Source organism: Melospiza melodia, chromosome Z (genome assembly GCF_035770615.1).
Source record: "Melospiza melodia melodia isolate bMelMel2 chromosome Z, bMelMel2.pri, whole genome shotgun sequence".
NCBI lineage: Eukaryota > Metazoa > Chordata > Aves > Passeriformes > Passerellidae > Melospiza > Melospiza melodia.
Genome location: NC_086226.1, coordinates 44,355,353 through 44,382,022, shown reverse-complemented (window position 1 = coordinate 44,382,022; position 26,670 = coordinate 44,355,353). Strand labels below are relative to the sequence as shown.

At 39.8% G+C, this 26,670-nt stretch overlaps 1 long non-coding RNA gene across 9 annotated transcripts in view; it reads left to right on the top strand.

Annotated features, from left to right (window-relative positions):
• The window catches only part of LOC134431890 (uncharacterized), a 136,086-nt gene that overhangs the window by 24,691 nt on the left and 84,725 nt on the right, over nt 1–26,670 (top strand). For 6 of the 9 annotated variants that reach the window (XR_010031135.1, XR_010031130.1, XR_010031134.1 and 3 more), the window contains exon 6: nt 23,623–23,760. The exons of 1 other annotated variant lie outside the window; for it this stretch is intronic. This is a non-coding gene — a long non-coding RNA (uncharacterized LOC134431890). Of the gene's footprint in view, nt 1–8,942; nt 9,074–23,622; nt 23,761–24,598; nt 24,615–26,670 lie in introns of those variants that run through there. 2 more of the 9 variants (XR_010031138.1, XR_010031136.1) reach the window with 2 other exon arrangements.

The window sequence follows — 26,670 nt, the reverse complement described above, 5'->3', positions numbered from 1 at the left end:
TCAGCCCCTGCGTGTAGCCCCACTGTGTGGCAGACTTGTGTATATACTTTTTGTACGTTGACCTATTCAAGTGCGTAGGAACCTGAGCTTTCATCATAAGGTACTCTAGGTATGTATCCATGCCTAGGCTGCAGCTGGCTTGTCAGGTCTGAGGGCTGCATTTCAGGTCATGCCTGAGCCTGCTCAGAGGTTGTTGATAAGTTATCCTGTGCCTACAGCTCCAAAGGGTTCCAGTGCTGTGACTGTGTTTTTAGCGTGCACCTGAATATGTACTGCTGAATCATCCCAAAAGAGAGCAGCTGTGATCATTTTCCTCCTTAAATACAGCTGGCAGTCAGCTAACTTTTTTTTTTCCCTTTAATGCAACAGGATTTGCTCAGCAAACAAGGAACCAGGTTTCTTGGTCTTCTGCAATTTCAGAAAGTTCAAAATCAGCTTGCAGAGAACCCAAGTTCAAATTAACTCATTTTCTTTCTGAGCCAATGTACACATGCTGTTTTTCAGCCCTGGCATGATAGTACTTCTCAGTTAGGTTGGATGCTTGTTTGTAGGCCTGCAGGAACAAGCTGTCTTTCCAGAGGTGCTCTGATACCATGGCAACTGTCACTTGACAAGCAGACAGATAGCAACCCAAGCCCCTGAGCCATCCCATTGCCCAGAACTACTGAGGCTTCATAGTTCCAGTAAACATTAGAGGTTGCACTAAGCCTGATGTGATAACTTCAACTCCAGTGACTTCAAAGACGTTTGTCCCACTGTAACTCTCACTGGAATTACTATTTCAGTGACAGTGAAATAATTCCTATCAAGTACAAATTACTTAGAAGCTTTTGCATAGAACTTAACCATACAAGTATTTGCCATAGCTATGATCAGTGAACTGAAGACAGGAAGGCAATCTACTTTTACTGTTTTATTCAGATGTAAAAGTTGAACATGGCTACACTACAGGTAAATTCCTAGAGAGAGTTTCCATTACAAACACAAAATACTGTCCAGGGAAGCAGGACCAGGGTGTATTAGAAAAATTAATTTCAAGCCATTTACATCTGTTCATTGCAAAATAAATTTTTCTTGCAACTACTACATCAAGAGAAATAGAGAGGCATTTGTCTTTGTTCTGAAAATGTAGCATAACAGTGAAAAGCAAGAGGGATGCCAAAGGCCAGACTGAAAGGACTCATGGGTTTGCCAAGTAAGTCAGAGTTAGGATTGTCTGCCAGTTACTGATCTGAAGCCTTTGTACAAGGTCTGACTGGGATGAAGGATTTTCTCACCGTAACAATTCCCGTGGTGCTGATAACAGACCAGCATTTCAGATGCTGCTGAACAGCATTTGTGCAGCATGAAAGCATTCACTGCTCACTCTCACCCCAGTGAATGGATTGGAGTGTGTGAGAGGCAGGGAGAGGACACAACTAGGCATATAGCCCAAACTGACCAAAGAGATTTTCCACGCCCTGCAGTGTCATGTTCAGCAATAAAAGAGCAGGAAGAGTGGTGTTAGGTAGGTTAGCTGTCTATTGCTTGGTAACTGATGAGGCATCAGTCTAGCATGGGAGGTGATTAGTGATTGGCCTTGTATCATGAGCTCTGTTTTTTTTTTTCTCTGTATCTTCTTTCAATTTTCCATTGCCTGTTAAACCATTCTTACCTTGACCATGAATTTTCTGGGGTTTGCTCCTCCCTTTTATCTTTCCCCATGAAACTTTCTTTGGGGGTGGGGAAGGGAGCAAGTGTCTGTGCCCACAATAGTCTAGTGTAATTCATATAAATATCAGTTTTCAGGACAACTCTTTAGGTGTGTGTTTAAAACCCATGAATTAATGAGATTGAAGCTTTTTGTAGAACAGTTTTGTGCTCTGAAGTCCATGAACAGAAGCATTGAACAGGCAGAGAAATTCCTCACAATTTCTGGACAGCACCATGTGGAGAGAAGCAGGGCCTCTCAATCACTCCAGTCCTTGCCTTGTCTTTGTTTTTTATAGTCAGTGTTGGTGTCTGATGAGACAGCCTTTAAACAGTAGCCACCATGAGAAGGTTTCTATCAAGAAAGATGAAGACTGCTAATAGCACTTTGCTTGCTTGTTTCAAACCATTGTGTTCTTTCCAGCCTGAAAGGTTTACTGCCCATTTGTGGATTTCATGTTTCATATAAGGCCGGCATCCCTTTCTCCCAAGAGAAATCTGGAAATGTGAGGAAAGCTGCAAAACCATGATTTTGAATATCAAATAGTCAAAATTTGCCTGTTTTATATGAGGAAGAAGTAATTCTCAGAGGGAGATTCCATGCCCATAAAAAGCTGGTCAAGGAAGTAGAAAATGTAATTATATGTTTACTTCCCTTTGACCCTCCAAAAAGAAGCTGCTCTAATGTATTATCCTTGCAGCCAGTGCATCTCTGCTCTGCATTATCTGAATGCAGGGTGAAGTCCTTTACTTGCTAAGGATTGAATAGGGAGCACAGACACAAAGATAAACATCATACAGGGCCTGACTGGGATGGAGTTAATTTTCTTTCAGATGCTGCTCTGTTTTGGATTTGTGACTAAAGCAGTGGTGATGGCTCAGTGTTGTGGCACGGCTTGTGTGGCATTAGGGCTTTCTGTTTCCCCACTGTGGCTCAGTAACAAGAGGGAGCATGAGATATTGGGAGAGGATGTAACCAGGACAGTTGACCCGAAGTGACCAAAGGGCTATCCCATACCATAGAATGTCAGGGGTGGGGGAGGGTTTGGAGTATTTTGAATGTAAACATTGCTTGGAGACTAACCAGGTGTCAGTACCAGTGTGCTTGTGGGAGGTCAATGGTTTCTTTGCATCCCTTGCTTTTGTTTTATTCTTGCTTATTGTTGTTTTCTTTCTTCTTCCTTGTTCTTCCCCATTTTAAACTGTTTTTATCTCAACCCCAGAATTTTCTTGCTTTTATTCTTCCTAATTTCTCCTCGTCTGACAAGGGGGGGAGTGATAAAGTGTCTGTGTAGGCTTGACATGCTGACCAGCATTAACCGACAACATACCCTAAAATAATAGTCATCTGTGGCACCTGCCAGGCAGAAATCACAGAGGACCTGATTTTCACTCTTATGCATGAAGTTGCTTAAATATTTGTTGTATAAGGCCCCAAAATAGAAAAGAGACATTGAGACTTCTGAGAGGGAGAATGTCACAGATGAGTCCTATAATATTAAGATAAAAAAAATTTTCTGAACTGGAAAAATCTTACATTGTGTAGATACACAATGTAAGATTTTTCCAGTTCAGAAAAAATTTTTTCAGAAAATTTTCAGAATTTTTCAGAAAAAATAGAACTGCTTTTATATAGGTGCTTCCTGATCCAGTTTACATGTAGCCATCATTCTATTCACCCCAGAAAAGAGTCTCATTTGAAAGCTTGTCTTTTGAATTGTGCCTGGTATATCCATAATGACAAAATTTTTTAACAAGTTGTGGCAGGATGCCCTGACCTATAAGAACCTATCTGTTACCCATCAGCTGATGCAGTAGCTCAGGGCATCTTCCCCTCACATGTATTTACTAATTGCTAAAATAACTCAGTCAAGGCAGCTTGTCTTGTAGCAATTTATTTCAGCACCATGGCGGTGACATTCCCAACTTACAATAAACATCTTGCCTTAAAAGCAAGATTGTAGGAAGATAAGCTTGAATTTCTGACTGACAGACACTTCACTTGACAAACTATGGAAGCTACACCATACTTTCATTTGCATATTCCCTGGAAATGTGTAGGGAGCTCTCCTCAAGGTTTGGGACGCCTGTCTTGAGTTACTCTCCCAAGGGTTGAGTGAAAGGTCTCTGTGTACCCCCTGATCAATTTGGTGGTAAGTTACATTCACTCCTATTCTCTTTCTTTGCTAGCTTTTACATAGGTACCTTTATGTCAAGCACTGTTTTATGTAATCTGTTAGTAGTTCTTTTGTTTTATCTTGTGTAGTAAGTAACTCTCTTTAAGGCCTTTTGTCTGTCAATCTCCTGTCTATTTAATAAATAATCAATTTTATAATAGACCTGATCTGCCATTCTTGAGAACTTGTGAGCCAGAATGATTTAGGTGCAGGTCACCTAAGCAGATCTGCTGTGAAAAATCTGAGGCTAAGGCAGGGCTCTTTCAAAGCTCTCACTCAATCCATTGCACAAGTGTATGAAACAATACTTACATCTGAAAAGACACTGGGACATTTAAATTGTTAAAAGTTTTCAATATTTTTTACCTCCTGGACAGAAGAATCATGTATCAACAACAATGGAAAAAACTAGCTTGGCTTTAAAGAAAAGATTTTCTTTCTAACTTAACAGAAAACTTGAATGCTGAACTCGAACAAATGCTGTAATTTATCTGTTTATTGCAATACTGCCTTAGTATAGCACTGTATAATAAGCATTTCTCAGTAATTGCTAGCATTAGTGTCACACAGCCACTAATACATTACCTTGGGTGCACTATCCCAGAAAATATTAAAATGTGAATACTTCCCACTTGGGAAAGCTGAGACACCACCTTAGTCTTTTTCTACTTGATGTAATGTGCTCTAGCCAACATCTTGTCAAGCTGACATTTGAATGTAGATAACACTGGCGCATATATATATATATATATATATATCTACGTAAAATAAACATTTTGATGCTATTGAGAAGAGATTATACAATACAAGTAGTTTACCAAAGACTACAGATAGTGAGCATGGAAATATCTTTGTGGACCAACAAACACAAATCTGTTAATATGAGTGATTACCTTTGTATGGTGAATTAGGGTTACCTGGACACTAATCAGACAGTGTTAAACATAATCTTGGGATAGTTACATGATATGTAAGTGAATTATGGCATAAACAAGTGATAGTGCATGGGTTTTGATTGGATTCAAGATGAAAATATGCAAAACCAATCAGAAACAAGCTAGATGTTGTTCAGCAGATCCTGTTCTGGTTTTTAATCACAGGTTCAGATTGAACATCATTCCAAACTTGTGTTAAAGTTAGAATTTTCTATCTTGATTATGAAAATAACACGATGAAAATAAAAATTGGTCCATGTCCTCTAACCTGAAGGATGCATCTCCTTCTATCCCTTCCTGTATCAGCTCAACGGAAAAACTTAGGTTCAATCTACTAAAGTAACTACTAGATATGGAGATGTTAGCAAGATCTTTTCAGCTTTTCAGCATTTCCCTGTCACAGTGGCATGTGCATCTATAAAATCACATCTTTCTATTTACTTGCTTACACTTTTTGTCCACACCCACTCAGCTTTTACTAGTCACTCTTGATAAAACAGCTTGAGCTAGAAATCAATGCTGATATGACAACTCATAAGAGCAGCTTCAAATCCACTCTGTTGAGAGCAAATCCATTTTCTTTTAATGAAGGCACACCTGCTTACAGAAGTGATCAATGTGGCAAGACATAAGCATGTATTTGACTGCAAGTATGTGCTTAAATTTCCAAGCACTCTCAGGCTTAAAGCTTGTGTTCATTTGAGCTGAAGATTATATTGCTGATTCTAATAACTGTGAAGAAAGCTGCTAAACTAATGATGCAATAGGAGCTGAGATGGCAGTAATTGTGTGTGTCATCTTTAAAAATAGATACTTTCCCTCTTGCCAAACTTGTAAATATCATGACAGAAGAGAACAGAAGAGACAGAAGAAAAGGCTTTCCAGGCTATTTATGTGTTTGTTTATTGTTAGGATTCATGAAACAGACGTTGACAATCGGAATATTTTCCATTGTGTTTTGCGTATTTCGGTAGGTGGTTATGGACCAGGTTTAGACACATGACTGATTTTGTAAGAGTGTGAGGGAGTCTAGTAAAGGAATTTGAATCACTAGGAAAGGGGATCAATGCCCTGTCAGATTTCTTCAGGGCTTCCAAGCAATGTTGTATACTTTTGACTGTAGCATCAGTATGAAGAAGATGCTTCCTTCTCCCTGCAGAGGTAGCAACACTGAAAGAACAAGATGAAATGCACTTGTCATCATTGCTTCAGGTGTAATTGCAGAATAACTGGTTTCAGGCAGTGAAGGCTGTGACTGAAAAGCATGTAGCATCATGCAGTTTGAGCTAAATTACATCCATGCTGTGAACTAGACTTCATTGTGCTTTGTGCACGGACTTCATTGTGCTTTTTGCCCAGGCATCTTCAGCAAATACACTTCTTTAGTAAGGCAGTACAAAGATACGGTATTAGACTGACCTCCGCAATGCTGGAAGGAAAAAATGTGGGCCTGCATGATGAATTAACTTAGGTGAAGTTTCCTTTACATGTTCAGGAAGGGCTGGACACGTTCATACCAAGGGGAAGTCCCACAGAGCTGTACAAAGCTTTAGTCTTTCAGAAAATGGTGTGGGTGTTTTGCCTTCTTGAGGATTTTTCAGTTTGCCCAACAGTTTTTTTCCTGGAAAGAGAATGTTTGCTCTGAGCCAGCCCTGCTGATGTCTGCTGTCCATCTCCTTCCAGGATCAGTGAAGCCCATCTCTGTCTGATCATTCCTCTCCCCATCTTTTGGATTAGAATGTTGCCTGGCTGCTGTCTCGTGATTTTTGTTTCAATCACTGCTTTTTTGTCTTTAGTCATTATTGCATTGTGAAATGTTGATTGGATTGGAAGTCATTGTATGCACAATAATATAAATATTTTCTTGTAATATCTTTTCTATTACATATTATACATTCTATCTATTACACATTACACATTCATTGTTACAGTGTACTCCTTGCATTTCAGAATGTCGTGTGTTGGATCAAACATTACTCTGATGATGTGACAAATGCCTTTGTCATGGTTTCTTATGCATTTATACCCCTCATCGGGTGATATATTCTGTTGAACTAACTCTGAAACGGTACATTTTCTATCAGCACACTTATGCTTGAGAATGTATTGTGCTTCTGCTTTGAGTATTATAGCAGTTCATGAAGAAAGGACTGAATTAACTTTATCATATTCACAGTGAGGAAAGAAAATACATGCATGCTGTATACTTCAGTTATAGTGGTGAATAATAAATTGTTTGTCATTTCATGAGTTATCCCAAAGTACGAGTTACAGTACAGATAATAAATGAAAGCTTATATTGTCTGAAGATAATAGCTTAGGTATCACCGCATCCCTAAACAAAGAACACTTACACTAAAAATCAGGATGAATATTTTTTTTTCCATTTGGGGAATCTATTAATAGATTTTTTATTTCCATTCTGGCTTAATTCTCTGCAACCTGTATTGGCTCTGGTGTCATTATATTTCAGTTTTCTCCTACTATTGTGTCCATGGCCTTACTTATCCATCATTTTATTTGGCCCTCCATTTCAGATGTTAGGTGTAAGCTGGGATATTTATCTTGGCTATCACAATTTAGAAGAGTCACTCAGAATGCTTTGGCAATGCTCTTCAAGAGGTAGACAGAGACCTTCAGTCTGATTCAATTGTTCCCTTCATTCTCCCCTCCACCAACAGTTGTTACAGAAATTTAGAAAAGTATATGTATTACACACACACAGACACACACTCTCCTCAACTGCTGGACAAGGAACACTTTACCACTTTGTACCCTTCAGATAAATTGTTATAAACCCATGGCAACTCCTGTTAGAGTTACTAGACTGAACTAAACAATAGCATATATCCAAAAAGATTTTCTTAGTAACAGGGAGGTATCACAGAATGTTGAAATTTAACTGGATTCAGCCTATAAAGGATATGTAGATGGCAACTTTAAGTGTTTTAAGCGATCATTGAACTGAGTACTATAAAACAAGAGAAAAAGAAATTAGTACTGAAATGCATAGTTATAAATGTCATTATTTTTTGCATGCTGAAGCAAGCATTCAGACCGGTTTACAGGTTATAAACATGTTATATCAATACAGATTATATCAATACAATTTATGCTTCTATGGATTACAGACTAATTCAAAAGGAGAGTGTGGGATCTCAGCACCTCAGGATGAAGGTGCAGAGTGACCGAGACCACCCTTGGGGGGCTCGGGAGTCCTGGAATGTTGCCAGAAGTGTCTGGTGGCTGGACTTTGATCCTACACAGGAGATGACACCTGTATGAGGACTGGGAGGATTTTACTGGGTGAATGGTGAAGGGATAAGTTAGTTAGAGTATAAAACACAGGGTTTAGGATTTCTGTACAGGGGGGTCTAGAGAAGTAAGATGGAGGAATTGGGGCGTGTCCTGTCCTTCTTCTTCTTCTTCTTGGCCTCCATCTTCTGTGGTGATGGTGGCACTTTGGGATTGGTCTTTACTAGAAGTGCACCGGCTAATAAGGGTAGAAGGCATTGGGGAAAAATTATAAATATTGTACACGTAACTTCGGGTATAAAGATAAGTGACCGCCCCGGGGGCTCTCAGTGTGCCCATGGCTGACTTGCTGTGCAGACCTCTGTCGGGCTGAAAGAAAATCTTTTAGATAAACAATTAATAAACACCGAAACCGAAACAAGATCAGAAGTCTCTCCTCGTCCTTTGAAGCGCCGGGCTGCCCAAGGCCACTCTGGGCCTTTCCAGGCCACCTAAACAGCCGAGAAACCGACAGGAGAGTGCCTATATAGGACTGGCCTAACTTGCCTTTAAGGAGAGACTAAAATTCACTGGCTTTTAACTAAATGATACAAGTTTTATTATAAAAGAAAATAAAGACCCAGGTGATAACTGCTCCAATTTTTTGCAGGGCAAGCTGACCCGTGCAATCTAGTCCCATTCACACATTACTAGATTGATATCAATTGTACAATGTGATCTTTGTTGCCAAAATCTTATATGAAGCCTATTGATGCCTACTCTGATCAAAGAAAAAGTAGCATAGGTCATTGAGGAAAATAAAGTCACACATCAAAATAGTGTGACTAACGTATAATAGCCAGACATTGGGAAAACGGGATTAACAGTACTCAATGCATGCTTTCAGATTACCACAGGCACTAAGGATTGGACATAAGCTTGCCTATGAGGAGGGAAGCTGAAATAACCACTACAAACACAACCTAAGCCATGGAAGTAGAGCTGGACGTCCTGGCCCGAATACCTCTGAAGAATAAGGTATCACAAATGAGCAATGCAGCTGTAAATCAGCTAACAACACTTGGAAGATTCAGGAAGAGTAGACAGGAAAATAAAATGTATAGTGATGACATTTTCATGGTCTTACATTTTATGGACATCCAACATTACTTCCTTATTTTATAAGCTGGGGTTTTTTAATCCAAAAATATGGGATCTGGTAGAAAAAAATAAAGATGGTATTAGAATGCAGCTCCTTCTATGTCACAGAGAAGGAAGTATTAATCAGAACTACACAATAACTGCAAACAACTGAGAATATCCATAAATATGGTTGAGACATAGAGCTTTCTGTGCAACCTCGGAGACATATTGAAATGACAAAATGGAGAAATAATTGCCAAACTGGTGGTGACCATCACTGTTCATCATGCTTTGCATAGCAATGAACAGGCTGAGTGCCCTTCCCTTCAGTTATAGGCTGAATCCAGTTAAGCTACCTGGGCAAGCTATTGAAATTTTGTTAATGTTGCAGGTAAATGAGAGTCAGATGGCAAAAATATTTGGGGTAAATGCTTCTTTATCTTCCATCACTGTAAAAAGTATCATTCACACTCATAATAATAGACAAGGACTATTAATTAATAATGAACATTTTATCAATGAACACCTTGATGATTATTTACTTATTGCAGTAACCACGTGTAGATGTAGCCACCTTGCCTTAGTGTTAATCAGAGAATTGTAGGATATGGTGAGTTGGAAGGCACCCACTATTGTGAAAGTGTTTTGAAAACTTCAACAAAGTATGTTGGTGTAGTGTGTCCCTCAGAGTCCATCCCATTTTGGGAGGAGTGTGGCAGAGGGAATAAATAACCTGTAGCCCAAGGTATGATTATTTCTGAATTTGAAATAAAAAGGTATGGAAGTTCCTATCACGAAAGGAACAAGAAAATTACATCTCTGGCTTTCTAAAACAAAAATGCTGTCACTTTTTCTTCAGGACCAATTTTAACATGGCTTCAATCAGACATTTTGAGATGCTGACACTAAATATCTCTGCACCGACAGACGTCTGAAGTGAACTGTTAGTCTTTTGGTTTTCCAGAGTACAGCTCACTTTCAAATGAAGAAGCTGAGAGCATTCTCTCTTTTCCCATGGTGCACGTTGATAACTGTGGGCAGCTGCACTGTCCAAAGAGAGTTCCTGAAAGGACCATGCTTCAGGGCTGTTAATTTGTTGGCACGGATTCTTTGGTATAGAAGGTGTATTTTAAGAGATTTGTTAGTAGTGATTTCACCAAGAAGAGCTTGTGACAAGATAGAAAGTGACACCGCAAAATATCCTTAATGATCAATTCCCCCTCTTTTAATTAACTTCAATTTCTATATAAATAGATCAGGGCTCTGCTGTTGGTCTGCATTTACATAATTTCCATCCAGTATGTTTTTTAATGTATGTTTTTTAAATTTTGGCTTTGTGGGACTCAAAATGACAGAACACAAAAATCATGTAACTGTATGCAGAATATGTTAATATACTCATTTTATCAACCTGTTTTTTTCAGAATATACTTGTGCCATTGAAGTGATTTAGTTCAAAGCTAAGATCTGGTCTGTCTAGGAACTTGCTAAAATGGGGGAGCTTGACTCTACTCAGCTTAGACCAGATTTTGTGGTTTTCTTATCTTGATGTAAATCCTTGTGATTAAATTCTGAGTGTTAAACACAGGAGCACTACATGGGAAGGGGCAGCTAAAAACTTCACAATTGCATTAATATGTGTAAGATCTCCTTCCAGCATAAAATTAAATGATACATGGCGCCACTAGTACGCATGGTAAATTAGTGTCAGTTCACATTCTGTTAAGAATTGGAAAATTAAGAAATTTACCTAAATCAAGCAGTCCAAAGCACACAGGGGTGTGTGCTCATATGCCTATGAGAGCATATAATGTGCTTGAGAGTAGGAGGGACACATTGTATGATTCATCTTGCTGACAAGCAGAAACATTATTTGATATCTTAGATGGAGCCCTAATACTTCATAACTTTGTGTAAAGACTCTGGATAGATAGTTTTGATAGACAGCAAAATATGTGTATGGTGAACCACCTGCCATCTTCTTCTCATTAAAAAGTTGCCTTGTTTATTCATTTATTCCTGACAAAGATAAAACTTCAAATAAGAGTTTCCATTCTACTTTCTATGCAGTACTCTTCTGATGAATGAAACACAAAATTATTAGTCATTCTTTCCTTTTTCTTAGTCTACCATTGACTTATATAATGAAAAAAAAAAAAGATGGTGGTACTGTTCCGCTGTGGCAAAGAGAGAATATGGAGAGGAAGAAGCTTTTTAGACAATTCCCATCATAACTCTAATAGTATGTCATAGTTAAGGGGATACATCTGTTATTAGTGGACAATTAGACTAACTAGCATGAGATTTTTGCCTGCTAGGCAGGGTACTGTGGGATTTTAATATTGAAGTTTTTAGAACTAAGCTTTCCTAATAAATCAGATATGGAAGTCCTAACGCTACATCAATGAAGTTGATTTACATATGAGTAGAAGGTCAGGATACATATCTGAAATAAACTGAAAAATCCAGGCTACTGTACGAAGGTAGAGGAGACACACATTGACATAGTATGAAAAAGTCAGAGGGTTAACTTACACAGTTTATTTCTCTTCTTCTGTCCATGCTTACTCATAAAAAGCTGCAAATAAAGTCTTTGGGAAAGAGCACAAATGCAATTCTAATAAGCAAAGAAAGGGCTTTAGAGATCACAGATGAAGTTATTATTGAAAGCAAAGAAATAGGCAGCTGAGGACATTACAATATTCATGTTGACTGAATTATAAACTCTTGAAAGTCTTTCCACATCTTTAAAAAGATGCAGAAGTCAGTGTAGTAGGAAATAGAGATACATGTTCCTAAAACAACAACTAGACTGAGGTCTGGGTTCCCTTAAGTGTTAGGCTGACACCACTCCTCAGGACTGCCTGGTCCATGGCCATGTTTGTGCTTGGAGCGTTCTTCTATTCACAAGGCTTTGTTAGGCCACAAAAAGGTAGCACTTATTCTTAAAACTTTTTTAAGCTGCCTCAGCCCAATTGCTATCAGGCTATATGCTATGAAAAAGACATTTATATAGTATTTGTACTGTAGGAAAGTAATACTCCTGACTAAAAGGATGTGTAAAATCTAAATGTACATAGGCTAAGGATCACTTGTGTCATCATCAGAATTTATTGATGGGAGGGCTAATAAGATGACCTCCTGTAACAATATAGGCCATCCCATTCTTTACCCATGGACAGCTCAGTTGTGTTAAAGACCAAGGAGCTGTGTGTAAAACGGCTCCTGAATCACTAGCAGTTGCAGTCCAATTATTTTGAAGTAAAATGATCACCTTTTATTTCAAGACAAATTGAACTGAACTATGGTGTTTCAGAAGCAACCTAAGCCTCTGTGTGCAAAGGTCCAGTACACTCAATGCTTTCTCTAAAATACATTGAACAGCTCTTGGGTCACCCAGAAACAATCTCTTTTTCTCTGTGTTTCAGTTTCTCTGTGTTTCTACTGTCCGAGTAGAAACCCCAGTGCCAGTACTCTGGAATAATCAGCATAGGTGACATTGCCAGTTTTGCAAGGTGATACTGCAGTCCTCAGGGGGGTTGATAAAGGGCATGATTCAAATTCAAATAAACTCTTGGGTCTGACAGTCTGGACAGTGTTTTACCAACATTTCAGCAGGGTCACATGTGACTGTTAAATTTTCTTGCTCTGTGGCTGCTAAAATAATACAAATACATCCATTTTGAAATGGACTTATCTCTTCCTTCCCACCACTGTCAAGATGTGACTGAGTATGCTAGAGAAGCTGGTGAAGGTCAAAGAACTTTTTCACCAGGTAGGATTGTTGTCATCTCTGATGGAAGTAGGTTTTGCTGTGTGAAAGACTTGGCTGCATTTGGGGTTGATTCAAGATTTTTAGTGTGCCCTTGCCTTCTTACAATATTGCTATTTATTCGTAGGCATATCTGTAAGAAAGGTCCTTCAACCTTTACTGTCATGATGTAAGTCTAAATTCTGGATGAACAAAGCTGTTGGGAAGGGATCAATCTGCCAACAGCCAAAGGTCAATGCCTGAGTATAAAGTGAAGAAATAAAATCAATCCACCATAACCTAAATCCTTCAAAGATACAGGCAAAATGCCAAGATGGGTCACCCACACTGCCAAAGCAGGTTGCAGTGGCTGTCAGCCAAGCTAAACAGCACATTGAGGAGATCCAGTCTTGCAGACCAACAAGCCTATACCATGCAAGTGCCACATATCTCCTACAAACATGCCCAGGTAGTGTCACTAAACTCCCAAAATATCATGAGTCACATGAAATAGACAAGCTAATCAATAATTGTCCCCATGTTACCTAGATAATGCATACCCAGATGCCCATCAGACATAGCTGAGTGCACACTTCAGAGCTCAGCATCAATGCCAGCTTCTGGTTCTAAGAATGAGCCTATCATGAATCCTAGTGCATATGGCCTTGAAAGATAATCTTACCAAGCTTACTTTTCCATGATACCTCCCTTCCTAGCCTTGCTCTACCCTGTCCTTAAGTCTGCCCTCTGTTCTCAGGGGTTAGTCTGCTCTGATCTTCTGCACATTTGGAATATGGAGGAACTGTGCCCCACATGTCTGGCGCCTGCACTGTCAGTGGCCCAGTGAGGTTTTTGTTATCTTACTGGGCAAACCAGAGCAAGCAGAGTACGATGGAGGATGATGAGTGGCTCTGCGCAGGAAAGGAGTGTCCTGGTCCCAGCCGCAGCCCACACCAGGAGAGGAATGTCCTGGACACAGGCACTTCCCAGACACCACTGTGCTCTCCATCAGGCTCTGCCACAGCATCTCTGGGATTAATTTCTCCCCACTCTGATGAGGCAGAGGAAGGCCATTCATACACTGAGGACAGGCCTGCATGTCAAGACACCAAAGTAATTGAAAAGATGTTTTTAAAAGACAGACAAAGTACTGGATGTTGTTGATAGATAAAGTTGAGCGGGATGTTTCAGGGATTCGTGTGCAAACCTAGTGTGCAATCCTGGTGTGAAAGATTAATGTCTAAGAGAGAGGTGTTGAGCAGATGGCCTTCACCTTTTTAGGTGTAGCTGCACTTTGGTATTTTTTTTATATACAATACAAAGCTGGTTTTTTCCTACTTAGCAGCTGGAAGTAAGGTGAATTTATCAGCCTCAGTGGTGTCCCTTCTGAACAACAGCATCCCACGAAGAGAAAAGGCAAACAAGTAATCTAGCACAGCATGGCATGGTTGAAATTATCTCTGCCTTGTTTTGTGCACTTGGTAGAACAAACTTTTTGGTACAAGGCAGATGTAATTCAGTTTTTGTGCTGACTCATACTTGGCAATTATCTGAGAAAAAAAATGCAAAATATGATGAATTATTTGTTAATAATTGGGCTTTTTGTGTGTGTGTGTGTGTGTGTGTGCACATGTGTGCGTATGAACAGCTGCAGCTCAGTGGGACTGAGAAACTAGGGTGGACTGCATTTAGAGCAAAAGTGAGGACTTCACTGGTTGCCTCCAGTTTCATCTTCAAAACCACCATTGCCTCTTTTCTTATCTTTCTCCCCCTTTCCACTCTTCCAATATATCCACCATATAGCATCTTTATTCATATTCAAGTGCTCAGATATAATTTAATCCACACAGTCCCTTCCTGCTGTTCTACAAAAGAATTTCTTCCATTGCAGTGGAAAGTTGCAATGTTTATTACATCTCTGTCTAAGATGAACCCCAAAGCAAGCATTTTATCCCCACTCATATAATTGTCATAAGGTAGAAAATGAAATTCCCAAGATCAAAAAACTGTAGAAGAACTTCAGAGAACCGCATGCCAGTTTTTACTTTGCTGTACACTATGTTTAAAAAAAAATCTGGAAAAGGGAGGTGGTGAGGAGAGGAAAAAGATTCACTGAGTATTTTCCAGAGGATTTCCTCTCTATTGCTTAATTCTTTAGATTGTTGAGGGAAGAAAATAATCTCTCCTTGCTGCCTGGAGTGAGAGTGAAAGTATTCTGAAGAGACATTGTGAGAACTCCATTTAGTACCATGGATGGTTTCTCATTCCCACTTGCATCTTAATAAAATTAAACATCACCTCAAGGTTTGCAGTGAGGCTATAATGTTTTTTAAAACTTTGGTGGGATTGGCAGATAAATACTTTTTTTCCTAAGATGATTTAGAAAAGAGCTTTATCTGACTAGTGAACTTCATCACCTGGTTCAGAAGTAAGGGAGGAACTTGGGTTAATGGTGTGTGTTTATCCAGGTGATGAGTGCTAGTTTCTGAATTGTATACTGCTTTTTATTTCCTGAGAGAGCAGAGTTTTTGCTCCTAATTGTCAAGGGAAGTTGAGTATATTGTCTTTCTCTCTCTTCTCTCTATTCTCTGTTTAGTGAGACATTTAAGGCCACACTACTAGTTCAAGAAGCATGGCTCTGTATTCCTCTCCTAGTGGCAATTGAATAGTCTCTACCTGCTTTCATTATTTGGTGTCATCTTCAAAGTAATAGCCCTTTTTTCTTTCATAGATTTTCTAAACTAACTCTGTCTTTCCTCACTCCTCTCTGCCACCGCCTATTTGCACTTAGAGCTACTGTTAGTGTCATCTGTGCCTGCCATCTGCTTCTGGAATATTATGAAGCTGTAATCACAGGATATTTTGAAATTTATTCATACAAATCAAAGACATTCAGTTGCTGTCAGGGGTGGATTTAGAGCTAGAAAAGGCATAGGTCTCCTGGCAGAGGCTTTCAGAAACAGGAGCTGCCAGAGGGAGGCTGCAGGAGGTTTCCTTGCCCAGTTTTCCATCCCACCTGGCACCTGACCTCCAGCATTTTTTGCATTCTCAGGGCTGGCTTCAGCTGAGATCAGCTAACTCTGCCAGATTTGCAGTTTAGTGGTAAACATGAATCTGGGTGAGAATGAGACTAAAGGAATTTTTCACTTGTGATCCCATTTATGCCTAGCCTGTAAAAGTGTATAACCACAGTGGTAACCTCTGTCTTGCTCCTTTACAAAGAGGCTGTACCTCAGCATACACTTCTTCTTTGTTATTTGAGGTAGAGGCTACTTTATTAAGTCCAAGCCGTACCTGTAATTGTGGCTTAATCCCAATCAAAGGCCTCTAGATGCTACTGTAGTAAATGGTAGCTGTAATATCAGATGGGGAGCTTATCTGTATCTTCCCATATGGAAAGCAGATGCTAAGGGTTGCTCCTGCACTGCTCAGTTTATACTCTCAACTTCCAGAGTAATGGGATAGGTTACAATAAACTATGTTTTCACTGTAAGATGCTGTAGACTGCTTCTACTGCTCCAAGACAAGTTCTACAAAATGAAACAACTGGTGCCAAGGACTCACATGGACAGTATGTACATTTCAGGGTGGTGGAGATTTTGCTTTGGACTTTCTCTACTCTGATCTCCCGGACTGGTTTGGGGTAGAAGTGCCTTAGTTGCAGTCTTGGTGTGCAAGTTCTAATTTGGCTTCATTCAAGGAAAGACTGGTCCATGCTCTATGCAAGCCAAGGTGGAGGTGATGGAGAGCTGCACACTTCTTATAAGACTAAAGGGCTGGTTTATGCAGTATATTCCACTGACTTTGAAACTATTTAAAATCAGTTTAAAAATGTTCTCTCTTTCACAGTTCATTTTCATACATTTGGCAGATTGGTGTGCCTTTCAAAATGTCTCTTCTAGGTCTCCTGCTTTCCAGAAGCACCTTCAAAATGTCAGTGTTTCTATAGATGTGTCTAAATGGAAACATTATGTAGGAAAAGCAACAAAAATGAAAAAAGAACAGTTACGTATTTCTGCAAAAACGAACCAGTTGTTCAGTGGATTCCCTTTTCCTCCAAGACCTGTAAAGAGCTGGAGATCCAACATTAATTGAATGTGTCAATGGCCTCAGTGTGCACTGCCTGTGCTGCTGTAGTCCCAGCTAAGTAGCACTAGTCTCAGCTACTAGCTGGAGACAAGCCAGCTCAGGGTCCTGGAGGCTGTGGACACAAGCTAATGTTCTGTGGTCAAGAACTTGGCAGGTATTAGACCACAGACATCAAATGAGTAGAAAAGCTTCATTTGGCTCTGTTGTGGCTGGTGAGTTGCTGTGTGGGAATAAAAAAGTGTTACCTACTGATTTGCAGTGGCAGTACAGCAGCTGAAAGATTGCAAAAGCAGGATAGTTTAATTCCAGAGGTTTTGTTTTTTGTTGTGTTTTTTGGTGTTTTTTTGGTTTGGTTTGGTTTGGTTTTTTTGTTTGTTTTTGGTTTTGTTTTTTATTATTTAGGGGGACATCTTCAAACCGCACCCAAAGGAGCTAAAAGTGACACACAGTGAAAACAGGAGCAGTGTTTTCAAGGGATCAGAATTAAGATAAGTTTCTTCCCTATAATTTTCTACCTATCTCCTGGTGCTACGGCACTTGATAGCATTCCTTCAGAGGTGGAAAACCAGTGAAGCTATACTTAATTAGAATTTAAAATCCCTGACAAGGACATCTTGGGTGGAAAGGTTAGTCACCTGGTGCACAGGCTTCATGAGGGATGTGGCTGGCACCATGTCATCGAAGGCTAACAATAGTGCAGATGAAAGAGTAGACATGAAAAGGATCAATGAAGGCAATGGTAATGTGAGGGAAATATAAAAGATAGGGGAGAGGCCATAGGATATTACCACCCTTGATGAAATGCCTGATCCCCTTAACCCATCGTCGCAATTTTTCATGTTTGCTGTCGGGTAATGTGGATTGGCAGCAGAGTTCTAGAAATGGAGGAGGAGATGGTGGTTGTGCACAAGCAAGTGGGAAGGCACTGAGGCCCTGAGTCATGCTGCCGTGGGGAGGCTGTTGTGGGCACACAGTGGTGAAGCAGGCAGTGGTATACCTACCAAACCCTCTTCTCAGTGCTAGTGGGTGATTTCATCTCCAGGCAAGCACAGATTTCTTTGTAATTGTTCAGCTAATCTCACAAAAGGACTGTACAAGTGAAGTGAACAGCAGATTATTTTAGATGCAGATGACAGACTTACAAGTGGTTTTGCTACATTCAAAATGCACCAGAACAACTGAAACTCACTGGGACAAGTTGAAGCAACCTTCTCCCTGCTCCTTCACACAGATCCTGTATGAACATGCTGATGTGCATGTTTTGGGATGGGATGACAAGCCCATTTACCTATTAAGCTGTTAAGCACAAAAATCTTAACAATTCAGACAAGAAGTCTAATCATGTTCATCATGGAGTTTGCAAGTCATTTTTCTGGGCCACAACCAGCAGGTGTGACAACAGAGGTTGTAGCTAAGGCCCTCCATCTGCATCCCTGTGCCTGCATTACCACTGCTTGGATGGGGAAGGGGCACCCCTACCTGTTAGTGCATTGTGGTGGTCAGCAAGGGTAGGGGCCACAACCTAGGGATGGGAAAGGGTAGGTTTGATTATGGACACTGGAAAGGACCTGGGGTTCCTGGGAAGCAGAAATTCAAGGTGGGATAAAACCATTTTCTTCTTGCCCGGGTTAGCCCTACATAGACTTGTCTAGATTTGAAATGGGTGGGGTATTTTTTAGAAAATATTTAGCAAGACAATTGTAAAACAGCTTGACTCTTGGCTAGTTAGAACTTCACAGCTATAAATTGGGCTTATTTTATCTGCACAACTACAAAGTCTGTCAGGTATAAACCAACAGGATATTAGTATATTAGTATGTTAGGCCACTATACTGCAAACTCTGAATCTCAGCCTGTTTCACACAGTTTTGTACCTCACTAATCTTTCACCTGTCTTTGAAATTAAAAAGTTTACTGAAGTAATTACTGATTTGTAATAGGAAATACTGTAGAATTTTTTTTTAATGTATGGCCTACAGTGAAATAGGTACAAATCCATGGATCATGCATACTTTAAAAAAAATCTGGCTTTGGTAGTAAACCAAATCTGCAGATTTCAAAAATGTTATTTCTTCAAATCCAGCCCAGGATTACTAGTGGAACTGAAAGCAGGATTGATTTCTGACTGTTCAGGTTCAGAGCTCCCAGGACTGTCCTTAAGAAGCACATTTTTGCGGGAAATCAGCACCTAGTTTCCAAAGTTCCTGGATCTGATCTTAAGTATGCGTCAACAAAATTAAGATACCACAGTCTCATGAGTGCTGGTGTGAAGGATGAGGTTGTGAAGTCATAAAATACCAACTGGCAAAACTAATTTGGAAGCAAATACAGCAGAGACATTTTTATTTTAATTTTCTTTGTTTTAAAGTCACAGCATGGCAAATAACATGATTATACAAATAATGTGATTGTTCAATGTGCTTCTCACTGGAAGATTCCAATCAAGGCTTACTCTTTGTTTTCTATATCCAAACGATAAATATTTTGCCTTTTACCAAATAATTATTTATAACCCAAGGGCTGGTACCTGCAGATAAACTTGTGCTTCAGCACACTCTTCTGATATGAAAAGCATACATAAATCCCAATCTGAACTGCAATTTCACATCCTCTTTGAAACCACTCTAACAGAGGCATGGCAAGTCATTTAAGTAGTTGGCAGAGCAAAGCTTGTCAGTACACTTACACTGCAGGCATGTAACCTGTTTTCCCTTCCTCCATCTGCTGTATCACTTTGGGGTTGAGTAGGCATTGTGCAAAACAATAGCTTCTACGATGTCAGAAATATGTAGAATTCCCCTCTAGCTTGCAACCTTTTCTATCCCTTTATTTTGTGTCAAGATTTTGACATCACACCTGTGAGTGCTTTACTGAGTGAGTCTGAGGGAAGAGGAGCTGAAATATAGTGGGAGGTATGGTGTTGCCAGGAGCATGGCAGACCATGAGAAGACCATAGGCAGATGGTCTGTTAAGTGCTTGTCCTTTGCAAGTGTGGGGAATACCACTCAGAACAAAAACCATGGCCTCGGGCCACCCCCACAGCTGGGAAATCTGCATAGAAGAGTGCTGCACTTTCCAAGGCCAGTCGTGGACCATTTCCCAGACAGAGGCTGGGACCACTGATCCTGGAGGAACCTGCTGGACTGAACTAACCTTCCCCTCTGTAAGTAAAGCCAAGCAGTGGAGCAGGGTGTAGAAGCATCACAAGAGCCAGTCTTGGTTCAGTGGTGGCTGCAGAGAACAGCAGAGTTTCAGGTTAGAAAAGCATTCCTGATGGTTACTGCCAAGGTAAAGCATTCCAAGGTTACTGCCTCCATGCTCTGGGCATAAGACATAAACAAAATGTTTCAGTGCAAAAGGTCCGTGATGCCTATGTGCCTTTATTGTGGGAAATATTCTTCTGAGAGGCCTGTGGATTTTGGGTGTCACTACCATCCTTTTCTCCCTAGTGCCAGGCCCCAAATTCCACTGAACTCAGTTTGATGCACTCAATGCAGCTGCTTGATGATAGAGAAAATGTCTATGGTCAAAGTGAAAACACTCCAATAATGTGAATGTGAGATGAGAAAGTAAGTGGTAACATAAAGGAATGTTTAAGGCTTTTTCTCAGCCAGAGAGTTTCCCCTTTCAGAAGTAAAATCAGGACATGTAACAAACAAGGATGAATTGAAAGAGAAAGCATTCTTGTGTGTCTTGTTTTTGTTTTCTCTTAGGCTCAGATTTGTACTGCATTGTAGCCCAAATTAGAGACATCTGGTTTAAGTCTGTAGGGTTATTTGTTTATGGGTTTGGCTTTTTAAATTTTCATTTTCTTCCCTTTTACTTTTGATTCTTTCTCCTCTCTAGCTTTACTCTAGTAATATTTTTTGAGCTTTTGTCTTCTTTGTTTCTCTTTTAACTTCTCTCCTGTCTCTCCAGTCATCCTTAGCTGCACTTGTCTGCTCAATGCACTGTCTTGCATAGTTAGTAGATCCAGCAGATGACCTGGGCTCAAGCTTTAGAAAGACCTCTTCTTTCCTTTACTCTTTCCTTTTTTCCCCCCCACAACCTTTTACTGTCTGCAAAACCAGCTGCAGAGAGGGAGAGAGGCTCTCCTTCCTTAGAAGTAAAAAGTGCCACCTTTCTTGGAAGTGTTTTTCCTGATTTCTGCAGCTAATGGAATAATTTCCCTTCCTAGTTACTTTGATGAGTCTCTTTCTGTCTCCCAGTGAGTGGGGCACCTGTGAGGGTTATTGGCATCCAGACACTTTATTATAGCCTCTCTCAAGTAATGGGTTTGATTTTCATGTTCATTAAGGTCGCTCAACACATGGTGAAGTGCTGCTTTTAGGACTCTCTAGTCTCCCAGGTTGGTGTGAAAGAGGTTTTGGCATAAGTAAAAATAAAGGCCAGTACTGTCATTACCTCCTGTTCAAAATGACTCATTACTTACTTTTCTTTGTGAAATTGATGCTGTCAGTGGTGTGAGAGACAAAGGATGTTCTTTCTACTAGAAACACTGCACAGAGACTTGAAGGATTTTCAGATTTTCATTCACATTTCTGCTCATTAGGTAATGCATGATGCTCACTAGGTAATACAGCTTGAGGCCGGTTTTGGTCTCCAAAGAATAAAAAATCCTTTCTTTCTTAAAGGTGCTGTAGAATTCATGCACTTTAGAATTGATTTTTATTTGTACAGCACAGATGGCCCAATCACCTCTGTCTTCACATAGAATAAACACAAATGAATCAAGTGCAAAAATTACTTTTTTGCAGGTGGTCTCCTTTTCTTCTCCTTGGATAAATCCATTTGTAGGGTGTACATGGGAAGAACTTTTGCATGGCCTGAGTTTTGTTTAGTTCAGAGATACATAAAGTGCAGTTACCAATAAGCACTTCAGAAAATTTATGTTCCTTCCATAGTTCCTTTTTCAGTCAAATTTTCCCTTTTAAATAACTTGCACATAAGTCTTTTACACACCGTTGGCACTTCTTCATCACATACTTTCATAAGAACTGTTATATTGCTTCAGTCATTTTCTTTGTCAGTGGGATGACATATACCTCCATTAGATGAACTTTTAAATCCCTTATTTGTGAAGGAAACAAAACCAGATGTCATGTCTGAGTAGGTTTTCTCTGTATTTTAAAGTCTCCCTGCAAAATCATCTGGTTCATCACCCTAAAGGACACAAGGAGTGTGAGTTTGCAGAAATGTGTGGCCCTGTCTTCTCATGATCACAGTTTTCAGTGGGTGTATCTACACTAAGGCACTGCATTGCAAAATGACAAAGATTGCCAGCCTTTGTCTGGTAAGCAGCCAGGTATCAAATCCATTCCACTTGCCGCCTGTTCTGTCTTCATAAAGACTCTTCTGGAGTTTGCAAAGGACTGTGGCAGATAGAGAAATTCTTTAGTAGTTTAATTATGCATTCAGTAAATCTCATCATAATAGAGTATTATATTTAATTTCATATTGTACTTATTTCTAATAAGATGCAGACTGCTAACTTCAGATGTCAGAATTCAGCTAGTTTGTACTTTCCAGTGTTTCTTCAGACCATCAGCACACTTTAAAAGACATTATGAATCATATGCTATTCACCTTTCCATTTCCACCTCAGAAACAGAGCTGTTAGTAAAGACTAGACAGACAATTCTGTGGAAAGGGGCAAATCTGATAGGAATTTCTGCAGTGGGAGTGAATTTCCACATATTTGCTACATACACAGACATTAGATATCTATATCTAATGATAGATATAGATATAGATATAGATATAGATATAGATATAGATATAGATATAGATATAGATATATAGGAATTTGCTGCAAGATTCATTTAAAATTGTGGTACGATGTAGTTCTCTCACCCTTTGCCCTGTTATTGAAACATTAATACACATTTTGCAGAAAGCCGTTTTACTTCACTCTACCTCTGCCTTTTAATTTATTTATTTCCTAGTTCTTTCATCACTGTCATTTTATTGGCCATTTGCAAGTTCAATCTTTTAATTTGCCCTGTGTAATGAAATTCTTCTCAAATTACCTGCTGTTTTCCATCAGCCAGTGTAGCTACCTTGTTATTCTGCTCCCTTTTTTCTCCCATGACCATCCGTCCCTTTTTTGAACCTGTCGTTCTGTATAGAAAAGCAAAGACCCCTCCTGTGCTGCTCCAAAACTCTCAGGGAGGCAGGGTTTTGCCTGCTGTTTCACCTTTGGCTAAAATGCAAGTGAAAGCTCATAAATTTATTCAAATAATAAAAAAGTTATCAGAACTAGAGAAGAGGCCTGAGGTCAAGTAGTAGTGGTGATACAATTGTCTTCTCCATCCTTCATGACTCATGTTCATCCTCCTTCCTTTCACAGGTGCATGTAAATGATGACTGTTATGCTATGCAGGTAGGGCCAGTGGTAGCATCCTAGGCTGATGGTGCTAGGGATAAAATTCCCATTGAATTCTGTGCACTTCAATGGTTGACTGAGGACACTACCTACTTATTGACGTAAATAATCTGCATTATCTCTATTGTGGAAAAGAATCTCTGTGGACATTTTTTTAAAGACAAGCAGAACCAGACAAATGAGAAATAAGTGAATTGCCTTTCTATTTCCTTTGTACAGCACATCTGCCCAGCCGTGCCCTACTTTGCTGCTGCTCCTCCTCCTGCTCACATGTAAGCCTGGATGTCTCTTTGGAAGATGCAGCTGAAAATGGTTGGCTGTCCTAACTGATGTGTTCTCCTCCAGCACTGACCTCAGGTACCACAGACACATGCCAGACCCAGTGGCTGCTCCTGGCTTTTCTGCCACTGCACAAGCGCTAATTGTCAAACAGCTACTGAGGTCGCTGGAAGTACTTTCCTTCCAGTATCTGGTCCACATTGTGTGGGTTTTGAGGCATAAGCAGTTTCTGAATTCAATAGCAACAGTCAACACAGAGATTTAAAAATTGCTGGAGAGGTGGTTATGATCCTCTTTTCTAGCCTTCTGGTTAGTCAGAGCTGTATACACTGTGTAGTACACAGCTCAATTTAAGCACAATATTTTCCTCACCAAGACAGAAGAAAGGTGTTTGAAGAAGAAAGAAGAGGATGTCTGCCTGCATTTCTTTATTACAAATTTTCATCCATGTACAAATCAATTGCCATTTTTAGATTGCATGGGAGAGATTGCAAAGATTAGGCACAAAGTAAAACTTGAAAATAGATTCCTTTTGGTGTGTACCAAGCTTGGGCTCTTATGAGATTGTATCACTACAAATGGTACGCCCAGAAATATATGGTTCTGGCAACTGTGAATACTTAAATGACCCTTGTCATTTTAATGTCTTCTGAGTAGAAATTCATATATGTGCTCTTGCCAACATTATATACTACCTGTAGGGAAAGCTTTTGCTTTTTCTGGTTTCTCACATCCTGGTAGGAAACATACTTTATCCATAATTTTGTACAAGTGGAATCAATGTGTAAAGTGTTGAAATGGGGTCCTGTACATTCCTCTTCCCCTGACTCTTCAGAAGAAGTCTAAGTTGTAAAGGATGTAGTGCTTTCTGTCAAGAAAGACAATGCTATTTCTTTTTCTCCCTGGCATTTGGCAGTTCACACAAGCTGGATCTTTTCTCTGCAAGTACCAGTTTGGCTGTGTACACTGCACTTCTCTACTTACCAGGTAACTTCCTTTTTCACTAAGAAGTGACAGTGTCGTAAAGCTGATTACACTTGAAACAAAACTTTTGCATTGATGCCATAATGACTGACATAAGGACCATTTTCTATCCTTTCATGAATTATTGCAGCAACTGACAACTTTTAGCACAGGTGGCCATTAGCTGCCAGGAAACACCTGACCTAAAGCTGATTGTTTATTAGCTATGAATGTCCAACCAGACAGCCATTACATCAAGTATGAAATAATTTTCTGCATGTCTAAAAGTTAGAAGCTGAGCTGGCCATTGCCACGGCAGGCAGCCCACAGATGGCATGTTGAGGCACTGGCCACAAGACGAATGGTCCCATCATAATCTGCCAGCTCCGTCTCACTTGTTTGGGAGGCAGTGAACACTGGTAATATGCTTTTCCCTCCTGCTTTCAATGGTTTTGCTCCTTCAGATGTGAACAGTCCTTTTCAGGGAGCAGAAGGAAAGTCATCACACATTGCCTGACCCTGGGTAAAATGGTCCTGATTTGAACCTCACGTGGGGTTAAGTTTCCATGAAGTCTGAAACACTGTCTACAACAAGAAAAGTCCCTGTTGAATTCAGTAGAATTTAGATCTCATGGAGAGCAATAAGGAATCCTTTAAATCAGCTGCTGTTATGCGAGTTTTGGGTGTTTATATTTCTAGCTTTTGAAGCTTTGCCAAGGTAACTTTCAAGGCTTCAGGGTGCCTTCCCCTTGAAACTGTAAGTTAAGATGCTCTTCGTCCTGATTCAGCATGATTCTTGGGTAGAACACACTGTTTCAATACTTTTGCCTAGACAAGAGCGCTCTTCAAACTAGAGGCTAAAGAAAAGAGTGTGTTATAAAGCTGGAAAGGAACTTTTTACAAAACCATGTATTGGTAGGAAAAAGGCTTTAAGCTGAAAGAGAATAGATGTAGATTAGATTATTAGGAAAAAAAATCTTACTTTAAGGCTGGTGAGGTACTGGAAGAAGTTGCCTAGAGAGGTTACAGGTGCCCCATCCCTGGAAATATTCAAGGCAGAGTTGGATAGGGCCCTGCCAAAGCTTACTTGGTAGAAGATGTCCCTGCCCATGGTAGAGGGGTTGGAACTAGATGATCTTTAATCTTTCTTTGGATCTGCTACCCCAAATCATTCCTTGATTTAATGAAATCAGGCTGCCAGCTCTGGAACTTGCAAAGAACTTGCCTGGTACACATTACCAATGGCTGAGATGTACATAGAGGCCCAGCATTCCACCCAGGGAAAAGTGAAATGTTTCATACATTTTCTGTACATATAAAAGCTAAGCAGTTCAAGCAGCCTACATCTGAAGCTTGCTGTATAATTAAACACTACTGCATCATCTAAATGTGTGCCCATTACACAGAGTTGGGGTTTTCATTAACAGCCCTGTCAACAAAGCCTCAGTGATACACATTCAAAAAATAGATCATGTTCAAGTGCAGAGAAATTTATGTTTTTACAGACTTTTATTCAAGAAATTATATTTAATTTTTCTGAGATTCTTCTTTTTCTAAGGAATAACACAGACAATAGAGTTTTACTTAATAGTTAAAGCAAAAAAACCAAAGAACCTTTTATTTCTCCTTATAAAACTTATAAAGTTTCTGACATTTTCTCTCCGGTCAGAGACATTGCATACAAATACCTGTTCTGCCATTCAGTCAGTGAGGCAAAATCTGAAACCAGTCTCATCCCTGGAATAGCTCAGCAAACAAGCTGCATGTAATCCATTTTTATTATTAATACTTCAGTTAAGATTCAGGTACCATATTTTACTCCTTATAATGAGCATGGTTTTACAATGGATGTTTGGAGTTTACGGTACATAACATCACTGACATCTGCAGACTGCCTGTCATGTGCACCAGCGCTGGATTAAATATAAGTACATTTCTTTGGGCAGTAACAGTGTAGAGAGATAAATTGCAATGTATGTCTACTTTGCTCTACATGCACAAACATGATTTTCCCTGTTATTTCAC